The sequence below is a fragment of the Sus scrofa genome, chromosome 5 (assembly GCF_054392235.1).
Source record: "Sus scrofa isolate SSC_HxYL_T2T_F1_AM1 chromosome 5, Sscrofa_HxYL_maternal_Yorkshire_Landrace_v2.0, whole genome shotgun sequence".
NCBI lineage: Eukaryota > Metazoa > Chordata > Mammalia > Artiodactyla > Suidae > Sus > Sus scrofa.
Window position 1 is genome coordinate 69,457,441 of NC_139387.1, and position 14,574 is coordinate 69,472,014.

General features: G+C 40.3%; 1 protein-coding gene across 4 annotated transcripts in view; it reads right to left on the reverse strand.

The window, feature by feature from the left end:
- Positions 1-14,574, reverse strand: part of A2ML1 (alpha-2-macroglobulin like 1) — an 80,439-nt gene that overhangs the window by 61,520 nt on the left and 4,345 nt on the right. Inside the window, exons 1-2 of one of the 4 annotated variants that reach the window (XM_084956791.1) lie at positions 2,899-5,532; positions 2,245-2,386 (exon numbers count right to left, since the gene is read on the reverse strand). The exons of the other annotated variants lie outside the window; for them this stretch is intronic. The gene's annotated coding sequence lies outside the window, so the exon portion shown is untranslated. Of the gene's footprint in view, positions 1-2,244; positions 2,387-2,898; positions 5,533-14,574 lie in introns of those variants that run through there. 4 annotated transcript variants of the gene reach the window in all.

The following is a 14,574-nucleotide window of genomic DNA, read 5'->3' on the forward strand; positions in this document are numbered from 1 at the left end:
GCTAGTGGTTGAATCTGAGCAGTAGCCGCTGGCCACAGCCACAGCAACTTGGGGTCCAAGCTGCATCTGAGACCTATACCACAACTCACAGCAATGCTGGATCCTTAACCCACTGGGCAAGGCCAGGGATCGAACTCACAACTTCATTGTTACTAGTTGGGTTTGTTAACTACCGAGCCATGATGGGAACTCTTTTTTTTTTTTTTTTTTTTTTTGTCTTTTTAGGGCCAAACTCGCGGCATATGGAGGTTCCCTAGCTAGGGGTCAAATTGAAGCTGTAGCTTCTAGCCTACACCACAACCACAGAAATGCCAGATCCGAGCCGTGTCTGCAACCTACACCAGAGCTCACGGCAATGTCAGATCCTTAACCCACTGAGCAAGGCCAGGGATAGAACCTGAATCCTCTCTGATGCTAGTCAGATTTGTTTCCGCTGAGCCAGGACAGGAACTCCTCTACAGTTATCTTAAGGTCCTGTTTGATCTGGCCCTTCATTCTCTTTCTTCTACTACTGCCTTCTGTGCTCAATCCATATTGGCCACATTTCTGTTCCTCCCACATTCCAGGCACCCTTCTAGCTTAATAACATTTCCTACTTACTATCTGTTTCCCCTACTGTATTATAAAGTAAAGGACAGCAAGGATTTTGGATTTTTTTTTCCAATGATTTAACCCAACAAAAATAGCGTGCAGCACATAGTAGAGCCCTTAAATATTTGTTGAAAGAAAGTCTGAGCCCAATCATAGAAACTTTGGGGTATTAGGAAGGTTAACAAAACAGGCACTCAGCCATAGGGACAAAACAGAAATCCAAAGATCAAAAATGAATGATAAATGTCAGAGTCTTACCAGGAACAAAGATTATTTGATGCCAAGTGTTATTGTTGGATGAGAGATATCTCATGTGTTTTACCAAGGACCAGAATTTAACCTTGAGATTGGGCTGAGATGGGGATAAGTGACGCAAACTGTGGAAAGCAGGACCTGATATTAAGCTCAGCCTGAAATGCCTCAAAAACATGACTACAAAGGGCAAAAATGCCTAATAGCAGAACTTCAGGAAGACTTTGGATGTGTACTTAGAAAATATTACTCATACTAGAATTATTTGAAGACTTGCTATATAATACCATCATTCTTCTTTAAAAGCCGATTTGTCAAGATTTTTTTTTTTTTAAGGGCCACACCCATGGCATTTGGAGGTTCCCAGGCTAGGGGTCTAATCAGAGCTACAGCTGCCGGCCTATGCCACAGCCACAGCAACTCAGAACCTGAGCAGTGTCTGCAACCTACGCCACAGCTCATGGCAACGCCAGATCCTTAACCCACTGAGGGAGGCCAGGGATTGAATCCACAACTTCATGGATCCTAGCAGAGTTCGTTAACTGCTCAGCCACAAAGGGAACTCCCCTTTTCACCATTTTAAAGTCTAGAGTTCAGTGGCACTAAGTACATCACATGGCTTGGCAACCAACATCACCATGCATCTCCAGAACTGTTTCAATACTACCGTTCCCAAATGCAAAACAACGTACAACAATAATTTTTTTTCTAAAAGTATTTATCTACCTATATAACTGTTGACTTAAAAAGAAACTGCTTCTTTCAATATCCTGAAGAGATTAGTAAAAGCAGGAGAAAGCCCCAATGACTACCAGAGACCCTTCCAATTCCTTGTGTGTACAGTCAAGCACCTCTCATGTCCTGCCTTGAACCACACAGATTTATGGCTCCCTTTGTTCAAGAAGAAAAACATGTCCTATAATCAATCCTCTTTTATAACATCAGATCTCATTTTTCTTTCAAATATACCTTTCTAGGAAGATGGCTTGACAGTTCCTCCCCTGCCCCCGCCTTTTACTTTGTGATAGTGGCCAATACCAATTCTCCTGGCCTGAGAAGGGCAGAGTTCTACACAGCAGGCCGCCTCGTTTTGAAGCTGGCAGCAGTCTGTGGGCTGAGGTCACTGACTGCCGAGAATAGTGGTGCATGGAGTACCCATAGAAAATCTCAAACATGCTTTTGCTTTTCAGGGTAGTAATTATCTTGTTTTCATTTAGGCCAGAGAATTATAAAAGGTACAGGATATTTATTGTCAGCCATCCTTTGGCCATAAATTGACAGGTTCAGTTTCTCACAACACACATCCCAGCTGCATGGAGAAAGTCATGTCTTCCTCAAGTCCTTCCAGACTTGATCCCTCTTCCCCATTCCCACCCCCCACTTCCATCTCCCTGTCCTCACCTCTTGTCTTTCCCATAAATTTGTTTCTGCTGCTTTTCTTCTTGGACCTGGTCGTTGTGCACTCGCAATACATTTTAGTTCTTGAATATATTTATGTCACCGCTTTGGAAAGCTTATCATCCCTTCCAGGTTTAACGACATCCTACGACATATAATGATATATTTAATATAGAAGGTTAGAGCTAGAAGGGACATCAGGATTAACCCAGTCCAATTCCTTTTTTTTCCAGGTGAGGAAAGTGAGGTTTCTCAGAGTTAAGGGATTTATCTAGGGTTACTCAATGGCTGAGGCAGCACATTGTACTCTTTCCTGATCTCTCAATCCAGGGTTCTTCCCATTACACAATGTACCGCCCCAAATCATTCAATGCCTAGACCTCCTCTGCCTGTGAAGTTATAAGCTACGCCCAGCATAGTTTATCCTACCATCAGATGAGGCATCACAATTCTGTCATAGAGCCTATCTACTATAAATATTTATATAGTATAAAATGTATGTATACATTATATTAAAATATATCAAATATATGATGTGTAAATATTCATATAAATACATTTAATAGGTTAGAGTGATTTTATATACATATTTTTACTGTACTGGCTTCCTGTTGCTGTATAATTCACTTCCACATGGTAGGGACTCACATGTATTACCTCAACGTTTTCCTGGGTAGGGAGCCTGGGCACAGGTCTTATTTGAGTCTCAGGCTCCTCTTCCAAGTTCCAAGCATCAGTAGAATTCGGTTTCTTGTCAAAGGACTGAAGACTTTGACTCAGAGGTCACTCACTGTTCCCTGCCATATGACTCTGTTCTTCCCTCCATAAGGCAGTTTGTTCCAAGGCCAACAGGGTATCTCCACTGCTGCAAATCCCATTTCTCCTCTTTGTCTTCTAGAGCTTCTTTTAAAACCAGCCCACCTGATTAGGTTGAGCCTACCACAATCTCTTTTTTGAATAACTGAAAGCCAAATGATTAGAGGCCTTAACTGCAAAATCTACCTTTGTCCTGTAACATAACCTAACAGAAAAATCATATCCCATTAAGAGTTCCTTGGTGGCCTAGTGATTAAGGATCCAATGCTGTCACTGCTGTGGCTTGGGTTTGCTCCCTGGCCTGGGAACCTCTGCAGGCTGTGGGAATGGCCAAAAAAATTTTAAATATATCCCATCATACTCAAAGGTCCCATTTAAGGGAGTTCCAAACATCATGGCTCAGAGGAAATGAATCTGACTCGCATCCATGAGGACACAGGTTCAGTCTCTAGCCTTGTTAAGTGGGTTAAGCATCTGGCGTTGCTGTGAGATGTGATGTAGGTTGCATTGCTGTGGCTGTGGCGTAGGCCAGCAGCTACAGCTCTGATTTGACTCCTAGCCTGGGAATCTCCATGTGCCACAAGAGTGGCCCTAAAAAGACAGGGGGAAAAAAAAAAGGTCCCATTTAAGGGGAGCGAGCTAGATAAAGTATGTACACCAGGGAATGGGAATCTTGGGGGCTTCATTAAGGAAGATACATCATTCTTCTTACATTCTGAGTATACAGAGCTATTACAATTGACTTCCTAATTTACCAGATCATCATAAAACAGACCAAAATGCTTGAAATCTCCACTCCGAGAACAGAGACTAAGAGTTAACCAACCACAGGATAGTTGTTTGTTTTTTTAATATTTTAGCTTTGCTATTGTGTGACCTTTGGAAGGTCACTTAAATCCTCTATGTCTTAATTTTTCAACTTTTATCTGTCTCTAGTAAGAAATAATAGTCTATATTAATATTTTCCATCTTCATTCTGTTAATTGTTTCTTCCATCTTTTTAGGGAAGAAAACTGTCCCTTTTCCTTTCATTCCTGTGGGAAAATCATTCTATGTGTATTAGCAGGGGCTGATCCATCTTGCCAAAACTCATTAGCCATCCTAATAGGCTTGAGGTGATATCTCATTGTAGTTTTGTTTTGTACTTCCCTAATCATTAGAGATGTATCTTTCCATGTATTGGCCATTTCTACATATTCATTACAGAAATGTTGTTCAGATCTTTTGCCCATTTTTGAATCAAGTTGTTTTCTGTTGTTGAGTTTTAGAAATTCTCTATTCTGGATATTAATCCATTATCAGATATAGGTTTGCAAATATTTTCTCCAGTCCTGGTGGGTGGCCTTTTTATTCCGTTGATATTGTGCAAATTTACTTCTAATTGTTAACAAGTATTTTTTCTTCTCTCCATCACCTAGCAGAATCATAGGCTAGTGGAGGACACACTGCCACTTACAGTCTTTTATTATTGTTCAGTGCAAAGGGAAGAGTGAAATTCTAGGAGAGCCATTTATTTAATATCAGTTATATTCCAAACTCTATTTGGATTGCTTTTAAATCAAAGAAAAACCTATCACTGATCATTTCTGCAGATAAAAAAACAATGAGCAAAGAGAAGTTAACTTCCTCATATTACAGAACTAGAGTGTGGCAAAGTTGAAATTTAGACTCAGTTCTAACTTGAGTTTTCTCACTCTACATGACAATACTTGTCAAATGATTAGACTAGGGTTATTAGAAGCTATTGGACAACTAATAGGCTTGACTGGTCTTATTAGTTTACTTCAATTGCAAATTCCCTGAACTGGGAAATCTGTAGAGATCTACTCTGAGTAAAATGTATTTATGTTATCCAAAGTCAGGTCTGTCCAACTAGACTAGGTCCAATATATTCAGGCTCTTTGGCAGAGATGCCTTACATAAAGTGGTCTGGAATTATGCTACTTCATCTGCTTACACACAAATTGAATTTATAAAAATGTTTATTACTTGTGCCAACGAATATATAGTAAATGTTCCTGACTAATGTTGGCATGTGTTTTCACTCAAATGAATTCCTGTAGACTTAGAGGTGGAAGGAGCATATACTGAAATAGAGAGATTATAAAAATTGTTTTTAAAAATATTGAATTGGTTGGCAGGCTTTCTTTTTTTTCCTGCTTTCATTATGATCCCATACCCTAATTATGCCAAATACCGATTCTGAATATGTTCCTTGAGTGTGTATTTAAATACTCAATTGATTTTTATTGAATTGGTACAAGTGACTTCACTATTCCTATTGGCACCTTAAAGTCTCTGTGTGTTCATTAGACTTGGCAATTCTCTGATCCTACCATAACCCTATTACATCCTCCATTAGATCTAGTGCCACTCAGGCCAATCCAAAAGTTCACCTGGTTTGTAGAATCAAGCCATTACTTTTTTTTTTTTTTTTTTTTTTTTGTCTTTTTGCCTTTTCTAGGGCCGCTTCCCGCTGCATATGGAGGTTCCCAGGCTAGGGGTCCAATTGGAGCTGTAGCTGCCAGCCTACACCACAGCTCACGGCAATGCTGGATCCTTAACCCACCAAGCAAGGCCAGGGATCGAACCTACAACCTCATGGTTCCTAGTCAGATTCATTAACCACTGCACCATGACGGGAACTCCCAAGCCGTTACTTTTTAAATCAACTCACATCTTTTTTTCACATCTTTTGATAATTAATCACATGACCAAGTTGTGGGATTCACTTTAAACGTAACCGTGGAAAGCATCTCTAGTTTTCCCAGGTACAATTTCTTTTTTACCATTAGTTTACATATCCTGCACCCCCCCCACCCCCGCCAAAAAAAAAAGATTAGCTCTTCAGTAACACTCAGTTTGTGTTCAAATAATTTTCAATTGATTATCCTAAGAAAAATCTCTTAAAGTTTATTTTCTTGTTCTCAGTCTCCTCTATCAGAATTCTTTGCTTGTATGTACCGAAACCACCTAAACAAAGAAGGAAAATCTGGAGTTTGCATTGTGGTCAGTGGATTAAGAACCTAATTAGTATCCATGAGGATGCGGGTTTGATCCCTGGCCTTGCTCAGTGGGTTAAGGATCTGGCGTTGCCCTGAGCTGTTGTGTAGGTCACAGACGTGGCTCAGATCCCAAGTTGCTGTGGCTCTGACATAGGCCAGCAGCTGTAGCTCTGATTAGACCCCTAGCCTGGGAACTTCCACATGCCGCAGGTGTGGCCCTAAAAAGACAAAAGACAAAAAACAAACAAACAAAAAAATGAAGTCAGGAGCTCCCTGGTGGCCTAGCAGTTAAAAGTCCCATGTTGTCACTCCTGTGGTGCAGGTTTGATCCCTGGCCTGGGAACTTTCCGCATGCTGTAGGTATGGCCGGTAAATAAATAAATAATTCAGAAATTCTGGTAGGATTTACGAGAAAATTTTAACAGTGATTCTCTCTAGGGAATAAGGTCAGGAGGAGGGGAAGAGGTGTTGGTGGATTTTACTTTCTCGTTTATTCTCTTCTTGAGAACCATTTATCCACCATGAGCACTGTGGCAGCCATACGAGTCTGTCAATCAGTCTGTGAAAAACATAGTTGGCTTGCTGGCCTCCAGCTGCCATTCTTTGGGTCCACTTCAGTATTTGCACCAAGACCATCCTCTTCCTAGTTTACTCCTAGCCAATGACTGCACACAGCAGGGGCTAGGGCTCAATACGTAATATACATCCAATGATACGGTAAGTGAATTTTTTTCCCCCTACCTTCATCAAGAAAGAAGACTAGAACTAGTGGAAGGAACAATTCATTTATTTTCTTGTTCTCTGTCTCCTCTCTTGTATTAGAATTCTTTGCAGGAATTCCAGGGATATGTTAACCCTTACACTTTTGATGATATAATCTAAGTCACAGGCCATTTGGACATTTCACAGGATAGCCCATAAATGCATACATCAGTGACATCATACTTATTGGATATCTGAGCTAAAGGAAGCTTAGCATCCCATAGGCCTTACTGAGAAATATGTTCCAGAGGGTGGAAAATCAACTGTACAAAAATTCAGGGACCTGCTATTCCTATAAAGTTTTTAGAAGGCCTGTACTGAAGGCCATCTAAAACATCTTCAAAGTAAACCACAGCTTGCTATATTTGCATCACTTGCTACGAGCACAATACCTGATGCATGTCCCTCCAGATTATGGAGGCAACACATTTCTCCCAGAAACACCATCCCAGGAGTTCCCTGATGGCCTAGCAGTTAAGTACTTGACATTGTCACTGCTGCAGCTCAGGTCCAATCCCTGACCAAGGAACTTCCATGTGCTATGGGAGGGGACAAAAACAAAACAATATATATCCTAGCCTATATATGGGATGATATGAAAGGTAACTAAATTGGGTAGGGGTGGGATGCAATTAGCCCTGCAAGTTGGGCCATATAATCTGGCAGACCTTATGGTACTGTAGGTGCCACAGGTTAGAAAAGATGCAATGCAGCTGTTTATGTCAGAGCCTCGTGGAACTGAGGAGCTGCTCCCCAAATTTATGTAGGAAGAGGTCTATGCAAACATATGAGAGATGGAATGTGGTTGCCACAGGTGTGCCACTCAGATCTCAAGACAACCTGATGTGAAGAACAAAGCTGGGACCACACTTACTGATTTCAAACCTGTATCAAAAAGCTGTAGTAAAAATAGTATTGGAATTCCCATCATGGCTCAGCAGTTAATGAACCTAACTAGCATCCACGAGGACATGGGTTCGATCACTGGCCTTGCTCAGGGGATTAAGGATCTGGCATTGCCGTGAGCTGTGGTGTAGGTCGAAGACGCAGCTGGGATCTGACGTTGCTGTGGCTGGGGTGTACGCTGGTGGCTACAGCTCCAATTAGACCCCTAATCTGGGAACCTCCACATGCCGTGGGTGTGGCCCTAGAAAAAACAGAAAGACAGGAAAAAAAAAAAAACCCCTCCTTTTATGGACTCAATGAACATAGACAATATTTTAAGTGATAAGTGCTAAAGAAATATAAATTGGGAAAAGTGAAAATAATGGTGCAATAGAGTTGAAATTTTTTTTTTTTTTTGTCTTTTTGTCTTTTTGCTATTTCTTGGGCCACTCCCGCGGCATATGGAGGTTCCCAGGCTAGGGGTCGAATCGGAGCTGTAGCCACCGGCCTACGCCAGAGCCACAGCAACTCGGGATCCGAGCCTCATCTGCAACCTACACCACAGCTCACGGCAATGCTGGATCGTTAACCCACTGAGCAAAGGCAGGGACCAAACCCGCAACCTCATGGTTCCTAGTCGGAGTCGTTAAACACTGCGCCACGACAGGAACTCCTAGAGTTGAAATTTTTAAATTTAATTTTATTTTTGTCTGCCATGCCACAGGTATGGCCCTAAAAAGACCAAAAAAAAAAAAAAAAAAAAAAGTATGGCATTGGCATAACAACACGATACATAAGCCAATGAAAGAGAATAGATAGCCTAGGAATAAACCTGCATATATGTAGTTAATTTGCAATGGAGGAGCCAAGAATAGACAATGGGGGAAGGACAGTTTCTCTAATAAATGGTGTTGGGAAAACTAGACAGCCACATGAAAAAAGACTGAAATTGAACCCCTAACTTAAGCTATACACAAAAACCAACTCAAAATGGATTAAAGACTAGAGCATGAGAGTCGAAAAAATAAAACGCCTGGAAGGAAACATAGGCCATAAGCTCCATTGGTCTTGGCAATGATTTCTTGGATTTGACACCAAAAGCAACAACCACAAAAGCAGAAATAAGTGGGACTACATCAAATTAAAAAGCTTCTGCACAGTGAGGGAAACTATCAACAAAAGGAAAAGGCAATGTACTGAAAAAGGGTATATTTACAAACCATATAGCTGACGAGGGTTTAATGTTGGAAAAATACATAAAGAACTTCCACAACTCAACAGCAAAAATAATCTTATACATATTTTAAAAAATGATCAGAGGAATTTGTGGCCAACAGTACATGAAAAGATCTTCAGTATCACTTGTCATCAAGAAAATACAAATCAGGAGTTCCTGTCGTGGCGCAGTGGTTAACGAATCCAACTAGGAACCATGAGGTTGTGGGTTCGGTCCCTGCCCTTGCTCAGTGGGTTAACCATCTGGCGTTGCCGTGAGCTGTGGTGTAGGTTGCAGACGCGGCTCGGATCCCGAGTTGCTGTGGCTCTGGCGTAGGCCGGTGGCTACAGCTCCGATTTAACCCCTAGCCTGGGAACCTCTTGGGAGCGGCCCAAGAAATGGCAAAAAGACTAACAAAAAAAAAAAAAAAAAAAGGAAAAGAAAATACAAATCAAAACTACAGTGAGCTATCATCTCACACCTGTTAGAATGGCTAGCCTCAAGAAGAGATATAAATGCTGGCAAGGATGTGGAGAAAGGGAGAGCTCAGTGCATACTGGTGGGAATGTAAATTGGTCCAGCCATTGTGGAAACCAGTATGGAATTTCCTCAAAAAATTAAAAACAGAGCTACCATATGTTCCAGAAATCCCACTTCTGGGTACATATCTAAAGGAAACATTCTTTACAATAGCCAAGACAAGGAAACAACACAAGTGTCCACTGAAGGAGTGACTGGGTAAAGAAAATGTGGTAGAGTAACATTATTCAGCCGTAAGAACAATGAAATCTTGCCATCTGCAGCAACATGGAACTTTGGCGCATTATGCTAAATAAAATGAGTCATAGAAAGAATAATGCTATATGATCTCATATGTGAAAATCTTAAGCCTTCACCTTTAAAGAAGTCTTCCTGTGTAATTAGTAGCTTCGTACAGAACCCAAAAAATTATACCAAGGCCATCTGTAGGATCGAAGTCCTTACCTACTGAGCTTTCAAGTCTAAAGAACTTTGAAGGATTCAGTGCCTTAATACTTTTTCATCATACAAGTTCCATCTGTTAGATATTTCTATTTTAGGCTAACTTAAGAATCATCTATTCCCCCTTCCATAATTACAAAAGCAGCATTCTTGGTTCATTTAAAGAATTTTCAGTACTTCTGTTTCCCTAGCACAGCAAATAACCTCAAACTCTCCTAACAAAGACCCATTTGTTTGTTTATTGTTGGGGTATTTTTTTAGCACCACACTTATGGCACATGAAGTTCCCAGGCCAGAGGTCAAATCTGAGCTGCAGCTGCTGGCCTATGCCACAGCCACAGCAACTAGGAATCTGAGCTGTCTGCAACCTACATCACAGCTCACGGCAACACCATATCCTTAACCCACTGAGCAAGGCCAGGGATTGAACCCAAATCCTCATAGCTCGTAACCCACTGAACCAGGTTATTTGTAAACTTATCAATGATGGCCATTTTGATTATCGTGAGGTGGTACCTCGTTACAATTTTTTTTTTCTCATTACAGTTTTGATTTGCATTTCTCTAGTATTTAGTGATGTTGATTTCTTTTTCCTGTGCTTACTGGCCATTTGCATTTCTTGTGTAAATGTTTGTACGAGCCTTCTGTGCAATTTTCTGATTGGGTTGTCTTGTTGTTGACTTGTATGAACTGTGTATTTTGGAAAGTAAGCCCTCGTTGGATGCTTCATTTTAAAATATCTTCTCCTATTCAATAGGTTGTCTTTTTGTTTTATGGTTTCTCTTGCTGTACAAAAACTTTAAGTTTGATTAGGTCCCCTTCTCTCAAAAAGAGAACATTTTGTCAGGGAATGTTTTGCCTATGATCTCTTCTATGAGTTTTACGATATCATGTCATGTTCAAGTCTTTAAGCCATTTTATTTTTGTGTATGATGAGAGGGTGTGTTCTACCAAAGAACAGTGTCCTTTTTTTTGGCTCTTTAGGGCCGCACCCACATCATGTGGAGGTTCCCAGTCTAGGGGTCTAATCGGGGCTATAGCTGCCAGCCTATACCACAACCACATCAACTCAGGATCTGAGCCACATCTGCAACCTACACCACAGCTCATGGCAGCGCCAGATCCTTAACCCACTGAGCAAAGGTAGGGGGTCAAATCTGCAACCTCATGGTTCCCAGTCAGATTCCTATCTGCTGTGCACTGGTGCTGACAAAATTTAGGGCAGTGGTTCTCAAATATTATGAATAAGTCATATGAGTCTGTCAAAATGCAGATTCCTGGCAACCCCAAAATTCAGGTTTAGGGCCCTAGAATCTAATATGTAACCTATATGATTATGACATTGGTGGTTCTACGTGACTTTGAGAAGATTTTTATCACTGGATCAGCTCAGATCTTCAAAAAGACTTACGCAGTGATGTTGGTAGATTATATTTTATTGTCATGATGTTGATTTGCATTGTGGGTATCTCATGATCAGGAAACACTTCTTTCCTTGCACAGTAAATCTGCTTCTATCTTAAGACTTTCTAATTATTTTATTCACCTCTCTGCCAATTTTGTTCCACCTCTAAGCAAATGAACCTGTTAGCATATATTTGCATTCTTAACCTTTGTTTCACCTTATTTTTGTTCTCTCTTCTGGCTTTATCCCAATCTTCTCTGCTTTAATATAAATGTATTAAGTCTCCTCAAATTATTTTTGGAAAAACAAGTCATATTATCACAGAATTATTCTTTATGGTACATGGTATGCATTGCCCTTATTTAATTCTCTGTTTAGGAGCAAGAAAACAATAAGGACTAATCAGTGTCTATCACTCAAACACACAAAACGATCCAACCACAAGATCATGTAAAAGGAGCTTAAGTAAGAAAACTGAAAATATATCGAGAAAGAACACCTTATAGACTTCAATTCTGAAATGAAAAGATTCAGTAGGTCTTGGTTAAGGTATGGATAACCAAAATTTACTATTTATTAAATACTCAATTATGTCCTAAGCACTATACATGTATTATAGCTGAGCTAAACCTTACACGTTAACCTAGTAAAGTAGGTACAATTACTTATTTTTTTACAGACACTCCTTTATGGCTTACAGGTGACTTGTCCAGTGGCTAAACAGTAAATAATGAGATCCGAATTACTATCAGTATCTGATGACAAAGCCCATTCTTTGTCAAAATTACTAGGGCTGCCTCTGTATACACACATATGTTATCAGATCCCCTATAGTTCAAATAAACTAGATCAGACATGGTCTCCAGTCTCAAAATTAAAATGCAGTGAGCACTGCTAATGACAAATGTGTGCCAAGCCTTGACAGAGTGAAACAAAAAAAAAGGCTGCACTTTTTCAGAGATTAAAAAAACAGCAACAATTATTCAGCAAGGACAGATAAACTGAGATCAAATGGGCCGGAGGAAATCCACATAACACACATCTTTGTGCCAAAAGGGGTAATCATATCAGAATATATTATAGAGAAATCAGTCTATCAAGAACCAAGGAGTTTCATCTTGCAAAAAGTAAAGAAAAAAAAAAAAAAAAAACAGAGAGAGAATGACACATGTAAAGTTAGACAAGTCCAGATGTATGGGCTGAAGTGAATTCATCAAAATGGAGTGGGTAGAAATAGCTGCAAAGAGAACAAATCATACTCCATGATACTTCATTTCCAGTCTGGTGTCTTTATTTTAGAAAACACACTGAATTAAACAGGTTAGAGCTACTGCTTCCTTGTTCTGTGTATTTCTATCCTCCATTTGAAAAAACATATGGTCAAATCTATCTTCATCCATTCTGTGAGATCAAAAGAACCTGGGAGAAAACACATACAGCTCACTTATCACAAATTTCAACCATCTTTTTAATTAGGATGAGAAGAAAAAGAAAATAAAGAAAATTTAAAATGTGACAATTTAAAAAATTACAAATTATCTAGATCACCAAAAAATAAGAATAAAATCACAATCAGTTTTTTGAAATTACATCTCAGCTGACAACTCTGACTTGTAAGATATCTGAGGTTCTTATTATTAAAAATTAAAAAAGCTTGGAGTTCCCATCATGGCTGCAGCATATTGAACTTCCCAAGCTAGGGGTCCAATTGGAACTGTGGCTGCTGGCCTATGCCAGAGGCATAGCAATGCCAGATCCAAGCCACATCTGTGACCTACACCACAGTTCACGGCAACACTGGATCCTTAACCCACTGAGAGAAGCCAGGGATCGAATCAGAGTCCTCATGGTTACAATTGGGTTCATTAACCACTGAGCCACGACAGGAACGCCTTAGCTCAGATCTTTCTCACAATGGGCCTGGTGGATACCCCGATCCATTCTGGTTATTTTCCAAGTTCCAAATGCAAACTTGGATTAATATACTGTATAGCTGGCAGAATATCCACATTGGCTCACCTGTGGAGTGAGTGCTTTTATGGTGGGAAAGGCAGAGTGGGAGCCATCAGAACTGGCTCTACCAGGAGCTTCTGTCGTGGCTCAGTGTTGTTTCCATGAGGATACCGGATCTGGCGTTGCTGTGGCTATGGTGTAGGCCAATAGCAGTAGCTCCTATGTGACCCCTAGCCTAGGAACTTCTATATGCTGTGGCCCTAAAAAAATCAAGGAAAAAAAAAAAAAAAAAGATTTAATCTTTGTTGGAGATCAATTCATTTTCCAAAAGAGAAATGAAAGGTGAGCAAGAGAAAAGGGAGAGGATTATTGGTAAAACTGATTTCATTCCTCTTCCCTCTTGACCATAAAAAAAACCTTCTTTGCACTTTCTGTTAACCAGGGACACTTATTATCAAACCCTATAAAGATTCACCCATTAATTCTATGTACCATCTAGTATGGCTACCCAGAGACTGCCTAAATCTCCTAACCAAATATATAAATGGCACAGTGACTTTTTTCCTTTTCTTTTTACGGATATACTTGTGGCATACGGAAGTTCCCAGGCTAGGGTCAAATCCGAGCTGCAGCTGCTAGGCTATGCCACAGCCACAGCAACACCAGATCTGAACCATGTCTGTGACCTATGTCACAGCTTGTGGCGATGCCGCATCCTTAACTCACTGAACAAGGCCAGGGATCGAATCCACATCCTCACAGGCCCTATGTTGGATTCAACAGGAACGCCAGCAGTGACAATTTCTAACATCACAGTGCTCTCAATGCAGAATACTTCACTTTTTCAGTGACTACAGTAGATTTTGAAGGGTACATAGTATATAATGCACTATGTTGGTAGTTAGGAGACTCGGATTGTAGTCCTGGCTCTGAAGTCTCAGCTAAATTACTAATTTTCTGCAAATCCAAGATTATATATAATCTTGACCTCTAAGCTTTCTATTTTAAAAATTCTAACCCTTCATGACAGGCCTCTGTAGGCCAATATCTCAATCTATTACTACAGATACTGATATATAAATAGCTATGTATAATTTATAAATCTAAAAAATATGAGTCAGAACTTTTTTCTTTTGCTTCTTACAGCCGCACCTGTTTGAGCTACAGCTGCCGGCCTATGCCGCAGCCACAATAAGGCCAGATCCTTAACCCACTGAGCAAGTCCAGGGATCGAAACTGCATTCTCATGGATACTAGTCAGGTTCATTAATCACTTAGCCACAATGGGAACTCCAGGACTTCTTTTCTTT